At 46.3% G+C, this 14833-nt stretch overlaps 1 protein-coding gene across 2 annotated transcripts in view; it reads left to right on the top strand.

Annotated features, from left to right (window-relative positions):
- The first annotated feature begins 2108 nt into the window (after window positions 1-2108).
- Window positions 2109-14833, top strand: part of UBAP1 (ubiquitin associated protein 1) — a 37911-nt gene continuing 25186 nt past the window's right edge. Inside the window, exons 1-3 of one of the 2 annotated variants that reach the window (XM_075840203.1) lie at window positions 2109-2192; window positions 2263-2370; window positions 4792-4894. The gene's annotated coding sequence lies outside the window, so the exon portion shown is untranslated. The remainder of the gene's footprint in view (window positions 2193-2262; window positions 2371-4791; window positions 4895-14833) is intronic. The other variant, XM_075840194.1, reaches the window with a different exon arrangement.

Below are 14833 nucleotides of genomic sequence, written 5' to 3'. Positions count from 1 at the left end.
GTGTGGTGCAACCTACTAGGGAGCTGTGTGGCGCTATCTACAGGGCGGCTGTGTGACATTATCTACAGCGGGCACTGTTTCATTATCTACAGGGGCATGTGTGGCACTATATACAGGAGGTGTGGCACTATCTAAAGGGAGCACTGTAGTATTATCTACAGGGGGTGTGTGGCACTATCAACAGAGGGAACTGCGGTATTATCTACAGGGGGTGTGGCACTATATACAGAGGGCACTGCGGCACTATATACAGAGGGCACTGTTTCATTATCTACACATGTTTTTAAAAATTTGGCAAAAACGGAAAACATGAAACGGGTTCGGAACGGGTACAAAACGGCCGTCAAAAACAAACCTAGATGGCTGTTTTTAACAGCCGACACCCAAACCCTGTTGTGTGAATCCCTGCGTGGTGTGGGATGGGTAGGAAATGCAGGGTGGTATTGGGTAGCTCTAAGGCCTCATTTACACGAACGTGATATACGTCCGTGCGACTCGCGTGCTTTTCACGCGGGTCGCACGGACCTATACAAGTCTATGGGGGAATGCAGACAGTCCGTGAGTTTTGCTCAGAGTGAGTGCGCTGAAAAAAACTCACGACATGTTCTAAAATTCTGCGTTTTTCGCGCATCACGCACCCATTAAAGTCAATGGGTGCGTGAAAACCACGAAGGTCGCACGGAAGCACTTCCCTGCGAACTGCGTGATTCGCGCAAGAGCTGTCAAACTGAATGTAAACAGAAAAGCACCACAAAGCACCACGTGCTTTTCTGTTTACAAACATCCGAACGGAGTGTCTTAGAGATGAGCGAACCGAACTTCACCGGGTTCGGCCGAACTCGTTTTGACCGAACCCGGCAGGAGACAGTCACTGTCCAGGGTGCTGAAAGAGTTAAACTGGTTCAGCACCCTGGACAGTGACTTCCGATCCCAATATACGCGAACGTGTAAAAAAAAAAAAGTTCTGACTTACCGATAACGCCCGACTTCTTCCTCCAGTCTGACCTCCCGGGATGACAATTCAGTCCAAGTGACAGCTGCAGCCAATCACAAGCCAAGCACAGGCTGCAGCGGTCACATGGACTGCCGCGTCATCCAGGGAGGTGGGGCCAGATGTCAAGAGAGGCGCGTCACCAAGGACGCGTCACCAAGGCAACGGCCGGGAAGTTCTCGGGAAGTACGAACCTCTTTTTTTTTTAAACAGGTTACTCGATATGGTGATCGGAATTCACTGTCGAGGGTGCTGAAAGAGTTACTGCCGATCAGTTAACTCTTTCAGCACCCTGGACAGTGACTGACGTCGACTAGCCTCATCTCTATGATGGCGGCTGCGCGAAAATCACGCAGCTGCGCATCATACACAGATGACACACGCAGCTGTCAAGTGCCTTTTGCGCACGCAAAACGCTGCGTTTTTTTGCGTGCGCAAAACGCACACGCTCGTGTAAATCAGGCCTAAAGGTGCCAAAAACTATCTACTCACTGAAGTTATGGCTAGTGTTTGGCGTCTTTTCAGGCTGCATTCAAGATTTGATCTGAGGTCAGTGGACAGCAGCTGCCTTCTGGGCTGTCTCTCTTTTGGCGCTGGGCCTTGGCGCTGCGCTGAAAATGACACACGTGACATTACATTGTGTGTGTCAGACTTTCGTGTAGCACCAAGGCCGGAGCAGAGAAGGAAAGCCCTGACATGGAACACAAGTATCTAATCTATCATGTATCCAATCTATCACAAACTATCCACCACTCTTAAAAAAAAGTGCAAACATTTTCATTTTTTGCATCAGTTTTTGCATCAGGTGTAATCACTTGAGAGACCAAAAAAACTGATGCTGATACAACTGATATATGTGAACGCACCCTAAGACCTTTTCAGGACTGGTCATTAAGGGGTTAATAAAGATCCTTTTTTTTTTTTTCCCCCATTCACTACTAGGTGAGAATTATCAAAACTATGGCATGGGAAAAATTGAGCTGTCACTCATAGCAACCTATCAAATACCAGCTCTCATCTTTCAGAGGCAAAATGAAAGCAGTAATTTGATTGGTTGCCGTAGGCTGCTTATCTATTTTTCTCTTGCGCTGTTTTTTTTAAGCTTCTCCTGCGTGGTACTTCTATATGTACATCACCTCCGATCAGAGTATATTTACCTCCTAACTCATCGCTTGTATTTGCACGCAGTTAAAGCAGTGCCGTAAGTCATATGACTATATGCGTATCAATCATATGTTCTACGTGATTACGTCATACGCTACTTTTTGCAGGAAGAAGGAAGTGTCCCAACATGGCGTCGCACACTGAGGCCGGGGCCGAGGTGCTGGGTGTGTAGGAAAGTGACGGATTCACAAGCAGTAGGGGAGGCAGCTCAGCGGGTGAGTACAGTCCAGGACTTCTTCCTAGTCGGGTTTTCTGGATCTGCACTAGTTTCCGTCACAGTGCCGGAAAGATTACAGCTGTGGGTGGTAAAACGATGACAGATTAAAGGCTCACACCACTGGTTCCTGGAGTCCTATGCCTGGCTCCCGCCTCTCCGCTGTGTCCTCATGATATGTGTCCTGGTGACTGGATCACAGCACTGGACTGACAGTAACAGTGACTGGATCACAGCTCCGGACTGACCATAACAGTGACTGGATCACAGCACTGGACTGACAGTAACAGTGACTGGATCACAGCTCCGGACTGACCATAACAGTGACTGGATCACAGCACTGGACTGACACAATGATGGTGACTGGATCACCGCACCGACCATAACAGTGACTGGATCACAGCACCGGACTGACCATAACCGTGACTGGATCACAGCACCAGACTGACCATAACAGTGACTGGATCACAGCACCGGTCTGACCATAACTGACTGGATCACAGCTCCGGACTGACCACAACAGTGACTGGATCACAGCACTGGACTGACACAATGATGGTGACTGGATCACCGCACCGACCATAACAGTGACTGGATCACAGCACCGGACTGACCATAACAGTGATTGGATCACAGCACCAGACTGACCATAACAGTGACTGGATCACAGCATCGGTCTGACCATAACTGACTGGATCACAGCACCGGACTGACCACAACAGTGACTGGATCACAGCACTGGACTGACACAATGATGGTGACTGGATCACCGCACCGACCATAACAGTGACTGGATCACAGCACCGGACTGACCATAACTGTGTCAGTCCGGTGCTGTGATCCAGTCACTGTTATGGTCAGTCCGGTGCTGTGATCCAGTCACTATGATAGTGACTGGATCACAGCACCGGACTGACAGTAACAGTGACTGGATCACAGCTCCATACTGACAATAACCGTGACTGGATCACAGCTCCATACTGAGAATAACAGTGACTGGATCACAGCACCGGACTGACCATAACAGTGACTGGATCGCAGCTCCGGACTGACAAGAACAGTGACTGGATCGCAGCTCCGGACTGACAAGAACAGTGACTGGATCACAGCACCGGACTGACAATAACAGTGACTGGATCACAGCACTGTACTGGCAAAATGATAGTGATTGGATCACAGGACTGACAATAACAGTGACTGGATCACAGCACCGTACTGGCAAAATGATAGTGATTGGATCACAGGACTGACACAATGATAGTGACTGGATCACAGGACTGACGCAATGATAGTGACTGGATCACAGGACTGACACAATGATAGTGACTGGATCACAGGATTGACGCAATGATAGTAACTGGATCACAGGACTGACACAATGATAGTAACTGGATCACAGGACTGACACAATGATAGTGACTGGATCACAGCATTTGACTGACACAATGTTAGTAACTGGAACATAGCACGGGACTAACACAATGATAGTGACTGGATCACAGCAGCGGACTGACACAATGATAGTGATTGGATCACAGGACTGACACAATGATAGTGATTGGATCACAGGACTGACACAATGATAGTGATTGGATCACAGAACTGACACATTAACTGACTTAATCTTATTGGTTACTCTGGGTGATTTCTCAACATTTATGTTGCTCTAGTCTTGATGAATCTTTTTGATAAATTTCAAACATTCTGGCACTTTTTTTCTTTTTTGGCACAGCGCCCATTTTACAGAAGTGACAATAGAAGAGCAGCCATATTGGTTGTCACTTTTGAATTTGTATTCTCAGAAAGCTGACACTTTGTTATTGAGTGAAACTGCTGATACTTCTGAAAGTTGCCAAATCAAAGGTGACAACCAACCATTATGGCTTCACTTCTGTTTATCGCTTTGCAAAAATGGCAGCCACAAATACCAATATCCCCGTAAGTAAGAGATGTAATGACCACAGACTTTGGCTGCTGCTCCAACGCCTCACTCACTATTATATAGTCAGTTTTTTAATTTTTGGTTGGAATTTCTCTTTAATATTGAATGTGCAACTACAGCTCTGTTGCTGTGGGCCTGAAAACTTTATTTAAAAAGCGACAATATTGTTACCCATAGCAACCAGTGACTTTTTTTTTTCTTTTCCAGTGCTGTTTAGTGAATAAAGTTATGTATAAGATGGGCACTTTGTCCCTTGGACCAGGGTGGCTCTTGGTGACATGGATGTGTGGACTTTCAGGTTTATTAATGACTATGGCGTCACTCATTAATTGTATCATACTCCGTGTATATTTACAAGTATATAACATGAGGTGTATACAAGGTGACTTCTTCATGACAGACGTCTTTCTATTTTCCCAAGACATGAACTATATACTGTAAAGTAATGTCCGCCTTTTTCCTGTTTTCTCATCTTGTTAGATAAATGGTTTTGATCTTGGTCAGCAATGTTCACACTGCAAATGACTCTCGGTTACAGTGGGATGGCTCGGATATATACTGTGATTAAATACGGGGGGATACGGTAGGAGAGGAAATCATTAGTTGTGATACGTGTTTGAAAAGCCCTCTAATGTTCACATTCTTCTAACTACAAGACCCAATTCACATGGCAAAGGTGCATGCACAGAGTTTGTATGGAGTCCCTAAGGTTGTGTTGAGCCGTCATATGGCACCATATCACGGAGATCGTCTAGAATATTTCCATAATACGGCCTCCTACAGAATGTCTCTATAAGTGTCCATATGAAATCGGAGGCCTACAAGGACACCGTATGGGCCCATAGCAATCTGTGGGCGCTGTATTACGGCTCCATACGTCTCTATACGTGTCCATATGAAATCGGAGGTCTACAAGGACACCGTATGGGCCCATAGCAATCTGTGGGCGCTGTATTACGGCTCCATACGTCTCGGAGCTCAAACAGAGGTGTAATTCGACCACATACATGAGACCTTAAATAGGCTCTGTCACCAGATTTTGCAACCCCTATCTCCTATTGCAGCAGATAGGCGCTGCAATGTAGATAAGAGTAACGTTTTGTTTTTTTTTAAAAACGAGCATTTTTGGCCAAGTTATGACCATTTTTATATTTATGTAAATGAGGCTTGCAAAAGTACAACTGGGCGTGTTTAAAGTAAAAGTCCAACTGGGCGTGTATTATGTGCGTACATCTGGGCGTGGATTGTGTGTTACATCTGGGCGTTTTTACTTCTTTTACTAGCTGGGCGTTGTGAATAGAAGTGTATGATGCTGACGAATCAGCATCATCCACTTCTCTTCACAACGCCCAGCTTCTGGCAGTGCACAGACACACAGCGTGTTCTCGAGAGATCACGCTGTGATGTCACTTCCTGCCCCAGGTCCTGCATCGTGTCGGACGAGCGAGGACACATCGGCGACAGAGGCTACATCGACTTACCTGCAAACGCTGATGCTGCTGCAGAATCAACTGTAGCCTCTGGTGCCGATGTGGCCGACACGATGCAGGACCTGGGGCAGGAAGTGAGTGACGTCACAGCGTGATCTCTCGAGAACACGCTGTGTCTGTGCACTGGCAGAAGCTGGGTGGTAACGAAGAGAAGTGGATGATGCTGATTCGTCAGCATCATACACTTCTAGTCACAACGCTCAGCTAGTAAAAGAAGTAAAAACGCCCAAATGTACACACACAATACACGCCCAGATGTACATAACTTTAAACACGCCCAGTTGTACTTTAGAAAGCCTCATTTGCATAAATATAAAAATGGTCATAACTTGGCCAAAAATGCTCGTTTTTCAAAAAAAAAAAAAAAGTTTCTCTGATCTACATTGCAGCGCCGATCTGCTGCAATAGGAGATAGGGGTTGCAAAATCTGGTGACAGAGCCTCTTTAAGCTATGTATACCTTTTTGAAGATCATTTTTCAAAGAAATCAATGTTTTATCTTATTTTAAACATTTTTAATATTGAAGTTTTAAGACACAGCTTCTATGAATCTTGTATACAGAGACGCTGTACCAGTTCCGTCAAAGCCAATTCTGTCAGTTCAGCTGAGCTGACGGCTCGGCTGCAAGCTGGTCCTGCGTGTTTCTGACACACAGGATCCACCTAATATCGATCTCATCTAAGTCCATAACTTAGATATGATCGTCATTAGCGGTATTCCGTGTGTCAGAAACAGGCAGGACCAGCTTTCACCGGAGCCATCAATGCAGGCTGTACTGACGGAATCGGCTGAGAGAATAATACAGCTTCTAGGTATACTGGGCGCATTGAAGGTGTATCTTAAAAGGTAATTTAAAAAAAAATTATTTTTTTTAAATAAAAGTCGATTTTAAAGTTGCCTTTAACTGTCAGCAAGCAGAGATCTCGATAATGGTGCAGAATTTAAACACAAAGTATATTAGAAAGTGGCAGAATTTTACAATGATTACGCTCTTGTTGAAAACCCCTGTCAGCCCTCGCCTATTACCTGTTTACAGGAGCGGTGATTGGTTATAGTGCTGTAGAGCGCGGGGATCTGTTACACTGTTTCCGGAGCGATTTTCCTGCTTTATCACTGCCTTATATCCCTGAAATAATCTACCTAAGTGACGTTGAAAATAAATGTTCAATTTCTAAGAAAGCTGACTTGTAAATACCATGATCTGAGCCGTCAGGAGAATCGGCGTGGCGCGCTCTCACGGCTTTCATTGATTTTAACGGGACAGAATTTTCTCCCTGCATGTTTAATTATTTTTCAAAAGATCCAAGCAACAAAGATACCAGTGTGACGATCTGATATAGGAGACTATTTATATCCGCGTCACTTTGTCTTAAAGGGGAATTCCACTTTTAGTTTTTTGTGACATGTCGCTGTGCTAGGCTGGGCGTTACGCAAGTAGCATAGCTCTGCAAGCTTGGTTGTTTTCATAGAGCAGCGATAGCGGGACAAGGTAGGATGGGGGTCTGGGGGCCTCGTTCTGGAGATAAGTGCAGTTCCCAGAGGTGGGACCCACATCTATTGGACATTTATGGCATAACCTGTGGATATGCCATCAATGTCCTAGTTGAGAATACCCCTTTAACCTACATAAATGCTGTGTAACTTTTTAAATACATTGTATTACTTATCTTGTATTGAGCCTGAGTAGTAAAATACAGTCTGTATTTTACTCCAGAGCTGCATTTATAATTCTGCATGTATTCTAGCTGAGATCTCTAAATTTTTTTCTCGTTCAGTGTCTGCACAGAACTTACTCTAGTGATTTGCATTCTGGGAAAATATATTTTTACACGAAGTACTGTGCAGTCAGGTATGTTCACACGTAGAGTAAACATTGTATTTTCCGCAACTGATTTCATTGCACAAAATCCGCAGCAGCAAAGTGGATGAAATCTGAACAAATCTCATCCACACGCAGAGTAAACCGTTTGTCGAAAAACGTTCATAAGTTGACCTACAGTGCGTTTTTAATTTATTCTTTGAAATTGCTTTTCTATTGCAGGTTTTCCCTATTGAATTCCGTGAAACCCACAAGAAATAGCAAATGTTGCGATTTTTGCGGCGGAAAAGAAAAGCTGCTGTTTCACTGCAAAAATCGCAACTCGGCATATGACCGTATTTTCATCTATCCCGAAATACTGTCAGTATATATGGATCCGTAAAAAATGAAGGGAGGGTGCAAATTTTCATCAGCATGTTGCATAGCAATGCTTCCGTAAATACGGACGGTATATGGATGTACATCCGTAACCGTCTGTATTTACAGAAGCTCCCATAGACTTCTATAGGAGAGTCCATGCCGTAATTACTGACAAGAAGAATAGGACAGGTTCTATAATTTTTTTCAGCAGGGACACCCATTAGTAAAAATACTGAAAGGTGTCCGTGGCCAATAGAAATTAATGGGTCCGTATTTACTGATGAAATGCTGAGGCCCCATGCACACGCCCGTATCCGCAAATACTGACCGTAAATACGGTTCCATATTGTTTTATAGTCTTCAGCAATGTACCCATTTCTGCTGAATGGTATCCGCAAACACGGTCCGTAGTGAATCCGTATTGTATATACGGTTCCGCAAAAAAAAAAGAAGAGGCCTGGTTAACCCCTTAAGGACACGGCCAATTTTAGCCTTGAGGACAGAGCAATTTTTTTTACATTTCCCTCTTTGCATCCCGACGCTCATAACGCTTTTATTTTTTGTACGACGTAGTTGTATGAGACTTTGTTTTTTGCGAGACGAGTTGTACTTTATGTACGTACCATTTTTTTGGTACAAATACATTATCGTTTAATTTCTATAAATTTTTAATTAGATTAAAATGCAGAAAAAAAGCAGTTGCGCAGCAGTTTTAATATTTTTTTTTTTACACCATACACCGATCATAATAAATAATGGTATACATTTGTAGTACAGGTTGTTACGGTCGTGGCGATACCAAATATGTCTATATTATTTCATGTTTTGGGACTTATATTTTAAAAAGTTGATTTATTATAAAAAATGTGTATTTCTGTGTATTTTATTTACTTTTTATTTATTTATTTACCATTATTTTTTTTTTACATTCATTTAACTTTTTTTTTTAATCCCATAAAGGGATTTATCATTTTGATTTTTATTTTGTAACTGTAATGTACTGGCATAGATCTATATGCCAGTACATTAGACTGTGTACTGATTGTACACAGGCAGTTGTTAGGGCATACCTCAGTATGCCCTAACAACAGGAAATATGTTCAGACAGCCCTGGGGTCCTTCACTGGACCCTGGGCTGTCTGGCCATACGAGTTGTGGGCTTTGATCGCGTCACAGTTATTTTCTGTGACGCGATCAATGTGCAGTCCCCTAACCTTGAACGCCGCGATCAGCTGTCATCGCGGCGTTCAAAGGGTTAACAGCGGAGAGAAGATGTTTCTCTTCTCTCCGCTGTCAGAGCGGGGCCGTGGCTGTGTATTACAGCCGTTGCCCCGCTCTCGATCGCAGGCACAGACGCGCAGGGACGGCTGTCACACAGGACGAGTATGCTCGTCCTAATGCGCGAAGTGCTCGCTGCTCAGGACGAGCATACTCGTCCTGTGTCGGCAACCAGTTAATGGGAAATCCCCTTTGTCGTGCTTAGCAACACTAATGTATTTGCGGATGGCTATACGTATTTGCGGGTGCACCTCCATAGCCATCTGCAATTTTGGCTTCCCTCATAGACTTCTAGACGGACATGCTCCATAATTCCCGGCACGTTTCTGCGGCATGGACACTCGTCCGTAGCGCTACGGAAAGGTGTCCACGTTCAATGAAAGCGAATGGGTCCATTTTTGCGGACCGCAATTGCGTTCCGCAAAAACAGAGTTTTTTTATGGTCGTGTGCATGGGTCCTTACAGTTGTGTGCATGGGGCCTTCAACAAATAAAAAGGTTTAGACCCCATGCACACGACCGTGCCCGCAATCACGGCCCGCGATTGCGGGCACGGCCGGCCGCGGACTGACAGCCGCATTTTCCGGCCGTGCTCCCATACAAAGTATGGGAGCACGGCCCGCAAAATGCGAAAGAACGGACATGTTCCATAATTCCCGGAACATTTCCACGGCACTGACACCCTTCCGTAGTGCTACGGAAAGGTGTCAGTGTTCAATGAAAGTGAATGGCTCCGTTTTTGCGAACAGAGGTTTTTTTACAGTCGTGTGCATGGGGCCTTATACTTACCACCCGGGCATTGTCATATCGACGCTTTCTTTAGCGTCCAGGCCGGCCTCCTGACATTTCATCCCATGTGCTGCTGCAGCCAATCGCATCCCAGGAGGCCGGACTGCACGGACAACAGAGGGACATGTTGCCATGACAATGGAGAACGGGGTAAGTCTAAACCTTTTTTTTTTTTTTTATCCACTGCAAACATACCACCCAAAAAACTGCACCACAATTTTTATACAGCGTATCTGCCCTGTGTGAACATGGCCTATCACTATTACACCTGGTTGCAGTACAAGTATGTAAACCAGTGAAAATGATGAACTGTCTGTGGCTTGTTTTGCGGAATCTCCTCTGACTGTGTTTAGGCTGAAGATTTTGTGGGAGGATTCGTGTGCGGGTTGAATACGTCCTCGCAGTTTGTGGGAGGATTCGTGTGCGGGTTGAATACGTCCTCGCAGTTTGTGGGAGGATTCGTGTGCGGGTTGAATACGTCCTCGCAGTTTGTGGGTGGATTCGTGTGCGGGTTGAATACGTCCTCGCAGTTTGTGGGTGGATTCGTGTGCGGGTTGAATACGTCCTCGCAGTATGTAGGAGGATTCGTGTGCGGGTTGAATACGTCCTCGCAGTTTGTGGGTGGATTCGTGTGCGGGTTGAATACGTCCTCGCAGTATGTAGGAGGATTCGTGTGCGGGTTGAATACGTCCTCGCCGTTTGTGGGTGGATTCGTGTGCGGGTTGAATACGTCCTCGCAGTTTGTGGGTGGATTCGTGTGCGGGTTGAATACGTCCTCGCAGTTTGTGGGTGGATTCGTGTGCGGGTTGAATACGTCCTCGCAGTTTGTGGGAGGCTTCGTGTGCGGGTTGAATACGTCCTCGCAGTTTGTGGGAGGCTTCGTGTGCGGGTTGAATACGTCCTCGCAGTTTGTGGGAGGCTTCGTGTGCGGGTTGAATACGTCCTCGCAGTTTGTGGGTGGATTCGTGTGCGGGTTGAATACGTCCTCGCAGTTTGTGGGTGGATTCGTGTGCGGGTTGAATACGTCCTCGCAGTTTGTGGGAGGCTTCGTGTGCGGGTTGAATACGTCCTCGCAGTTTGTGGGTGGATTCGTGTGCGGGTTGAATACGTCCTCGCAGTTTGTGGGTGGATTCGTGTGCGGGTTGAATACGTCCTCGCAGTTTGTGGGAGGCTTCGTGTGCGGGTTGAATACGTCCTCGCAGTTTGTGGGTGGATTCGTGTGCGGGTTGAATACGTCCTCGCAGTTTGTGGGTGGATTCGTGTGCGGGTTGAATACGTCCTCGCAGTTTGTGGGTGGATTCGTGTGCGGGTTGAATACGTCCTCGCAGTTTGTGGGAGGATTCGTGTGCGGGTTGAATACGTCCTCGCAGTTTGTGGGAGGCTTCGTGTGCGGGTTGAATACGTCCTCGCAGTTTGTGGGAGGCTTCGTGTGCGGGTTGAATACGTCCTCGCAGTTTGTGGGAGGCTTCGTGTGCGGGTTGAATACGTCCTCGCAGTTTGTGGGAGGCTTCGTGTGCGGGTTGAATACGTCCTCGCAGTTTGTGGGTGGATTCGTGTGCGGGTTGAATACGTCCTCGCAGTTTGTGGGTGGATTCGTGTGCGGGTTGAATACGTCCTCGCAGTTTCTGGGTGGATTCGTGTGCGGGTTGAATACGTCCTCGCAGTTTGTGGGAGGATTCGTGTGCGGGTTGAATACGTCCTCGCAGTTTGTGTGAGGCTTCGTGTGCGGGTTGAATACGTCCTCGCCGTTTGTGGGAGGCTTCGTGTGCGGGTTGAATGCGTCCTCGCCGTTTGTGGGAGGCTTCGTGTGCGGGTTTAATACGTCCTCGCAGTTTGTAGGAGGCTTCGTGTGCGGGTTGAATACGTCCTCGGAGTTTGTGGGAGGCTTCGTGTGCGGGTTGAATACGTCCTCGCACTTTGTGGGAGGCTTCGTGTGCGGGTTGAATACGTCCTCGCCGTTTGTGGGAGGCTTCGTGTGCGGGTTGAATGCGTCCTCGCCGTTTGTGGGAGGCTTCGTGTGCGGGTTTAATACGTCCTCGCAGTTTGTGGGAGACTTCGTGTGCGGGTTGAATACGTCCTCGCAGTTTGTGAGAGGCTTCGTGTGCGGGTTGAATACGTCCTCGCAGTTTGTGGGAGGATTTGTGTGTGGGTTGAATACGTCCTCGCAGTTTGTGGGAGGCTTCGTGTGCGGGTTGAATACGTCCTCGCAGTTTGTGAGAGGCTTCGTGTGCGGGTTGAATACGTCCTCGCAGTTTGTGGGAGGCTTCGTGTGCGGGTTGAATACGTCCTCGCAGTTTGTGGGAGGCTTCGTGTGCGGGTTGAATACGTCCTCGCAGTTTGTGGGAGGCTTCGTGTGCGGGTTGAATACGTCCTCGCAGTTTGTGGGAGGCTTCGTGTGCGGGTTGAATACGTCCTCGCAGTTTGTGGGAGGCTTCGTGTGCGGGTTGAATACGTCCTCGCAGTTTGTGGGAGGCTTCGTGTGCGGGTTGAATACGTCCTCGCAGTTTGTGGGAGGCTTCGTGTGCGGGTTGAATACGTCCTCGCAGTTTGTGGGAGGCTTCGTGTGCGGGTTGAATACGTCCTCGCAGTTTGTGGGAGGCTTCGTGTGCGGGTTGAATACGTCCTCGCAGTTTGTGGGAGGCTTCGTGTGCGGGTTGAATACGTCCTCGCAGTTTGTGGGAGGCTTCGTGTGCGGGTTGAATACGTTCTCGCACTTTGTGGGAGGCTTCGTGTCTGGGTTCACTTCTCTTTGTCAGTAATTCTGTCTTGTTTCAATGAAATTAAATATTTAAAACAGAAGTATTAATAATAAATGCAGTCATCAGCAGGAGGAGCGCAGCCGGTCCGCTCATTGGAATCCTCTAGAAAGGTTCTTTCCAAGTAGAATGAGACTTTTATACAGGTGGAAAGTTTGAGAAGGCATGTGAAGCTGTAAAGATTGTATCTGTCCTGGTAACAGTATTTCATATATTTGGTATGTGAGGTCTAGTAAGGCCTGAATATACAGAATGAGTATGTGGCTATAACAATCATAAGAATGTTTCTTGCCCTCCTACGTGGGTGGGGGTTCTGCATTGGTGCTGAGTCAGTGATTTAAATGTACAGGAGACCTTCTGTATATATAAGGGTGCGCTAACACGTGGCGTTCTTGCATTGTATTTCCGCAGATGAAAATGACAATGAATGCCTGTGGGAAAAATATTCTGCAACGCAAGAACTAGAGAAATCTTTCTGCGTTGCAGAATATTTTTCCCATGGGCATATATTGTAGTTTTCCACTGCATATTTTTACAATGCGGAAATACAATGCAAGTACACCGCGTGTTAGCGCACCCCAATGTTACCTGTACATGTAGTGGCTGAGCCGCTAATTGCCGTGCTTCACCTGTCCTTTGCGTGGTTGCAAGTACAAGTGAAACATGACAATTAGCGTTGTAGTTATTGCGGCTCAGCTGCAACGTGTACTGGTAGCCTGAGGCTATGTTCACACGCTTAACAAAAAACGGCTGTAAAATACGGAGCTGTTTTCCAGGGAAAACAGCCTCTGATTTTCAGCCGTTTTTTATACATCAGGTGTTTTTTGATGAGTTTTTGGAGCCCAATGAAAAACGGCTCAAGAAGAGACATGCACTTCTTCTTTTTTACAGGGTGTTTTTTTTAGGTGCCGTTTTTAAAAGCGACCGAGTAAAAAATGCCCCGTGGGAACGGAACGGCATTTTTCCCATTGAAATCAAAGGGCAGATGTTTGGAGGTGTTCACGGCCCAAAAAACTGCTCAAAATAGGCCGTGTGAACATACCCTAAGCCATCCAAGGGGGACGTTGTTGATTATAGTGTTTCTCAATGGGGTGAGTGACCATAAATGCCTGCCCCATGATCACTAAGGGTCCATTCACGCGTTGTGGGTAGAAGCACATCTGAAAAAAAGCCTGCGTTTTTACCGTAATTTGGTGTGTTTTTCTATGCGGTTGTGCTTTTAACCGCAACCACATTAAAAAAAACACCAAAACGCGGTAGAAAGCATTCTGTTTTCAGATGCGGTTCTAACTGCACCTCAACCGCAATATGTCAATAGAACTGTATAGTAGGGCTGGGCGATTATGATCAAAATCTTGATTGATTGAACATGTGACTTCGATGACGATTAATTAACAATTATTTAGGCCACACCCCTTTTGCATATCACCCCTACTATTGGCGTGCCACAACATTGAATTAATATTTATCCCTTGAGTGTGCTGTATACTACTGTATATAATATACCCCGACACTGCCCCACACAGTATATTGCTCCACACACAGTATATTGACCCATAGCTGCCCCCCACAGTATAATGTCCCTATAACTGCCCTCCACACAGTATAATGCCCCCATAGCTGCCCTCCACACCATGTAATGCCCCTATAGCTGCCCTCCACATCGTGTAATGCCCCCATAACTGCCCTCTACACAGTATAATGCCCCCATAACTGCCCTCCACACAGTATAACGCCCCTACAACTGCCCTCCGCACTGTATAATGCCCCTATAACTGTCCTCTGCACAGTATAATGTCCCCTATAGCTGCCCTCCGCACACTCCTGTGGATGCAGATACAATTGAAACCGGGAAAATATAAATAATCGAAGAAACCAAAATGCCGAAGATGATGTCGGTTAATTGCGCTGAGTTTCGGTTTTGGTTATTTTTCGATTAATTGCCCAGCCCTGCATTACAGTACTGAGAAACTCCAGAAACGTTTACATTCATATTGCACGTCTACTCGTAGCAAGCGTCAAAAAGAACCC

Source organism: Rhinoderma darwinii, chromosome 1 (assembly GCF_050947455.1).
Source record: "Rhinoderma darwinii isolate aRhiDar2 chromosome 1, aRhiDar2.hap1, whole genome shotgun sequence".
In the NCBI taxonomy this organism is placed as follows: Eukaryota; Metazoa; Chordata; class Amphibia; order Anura; family Rhinodermatidae; genus Rhinoderma; species Rhinoderma darwinii.
The sequence above is the reverse complement of the archived record's forward strand: the minus strand, read 5'-3'. Positions and strand labels throughout refer to the sequence as shown.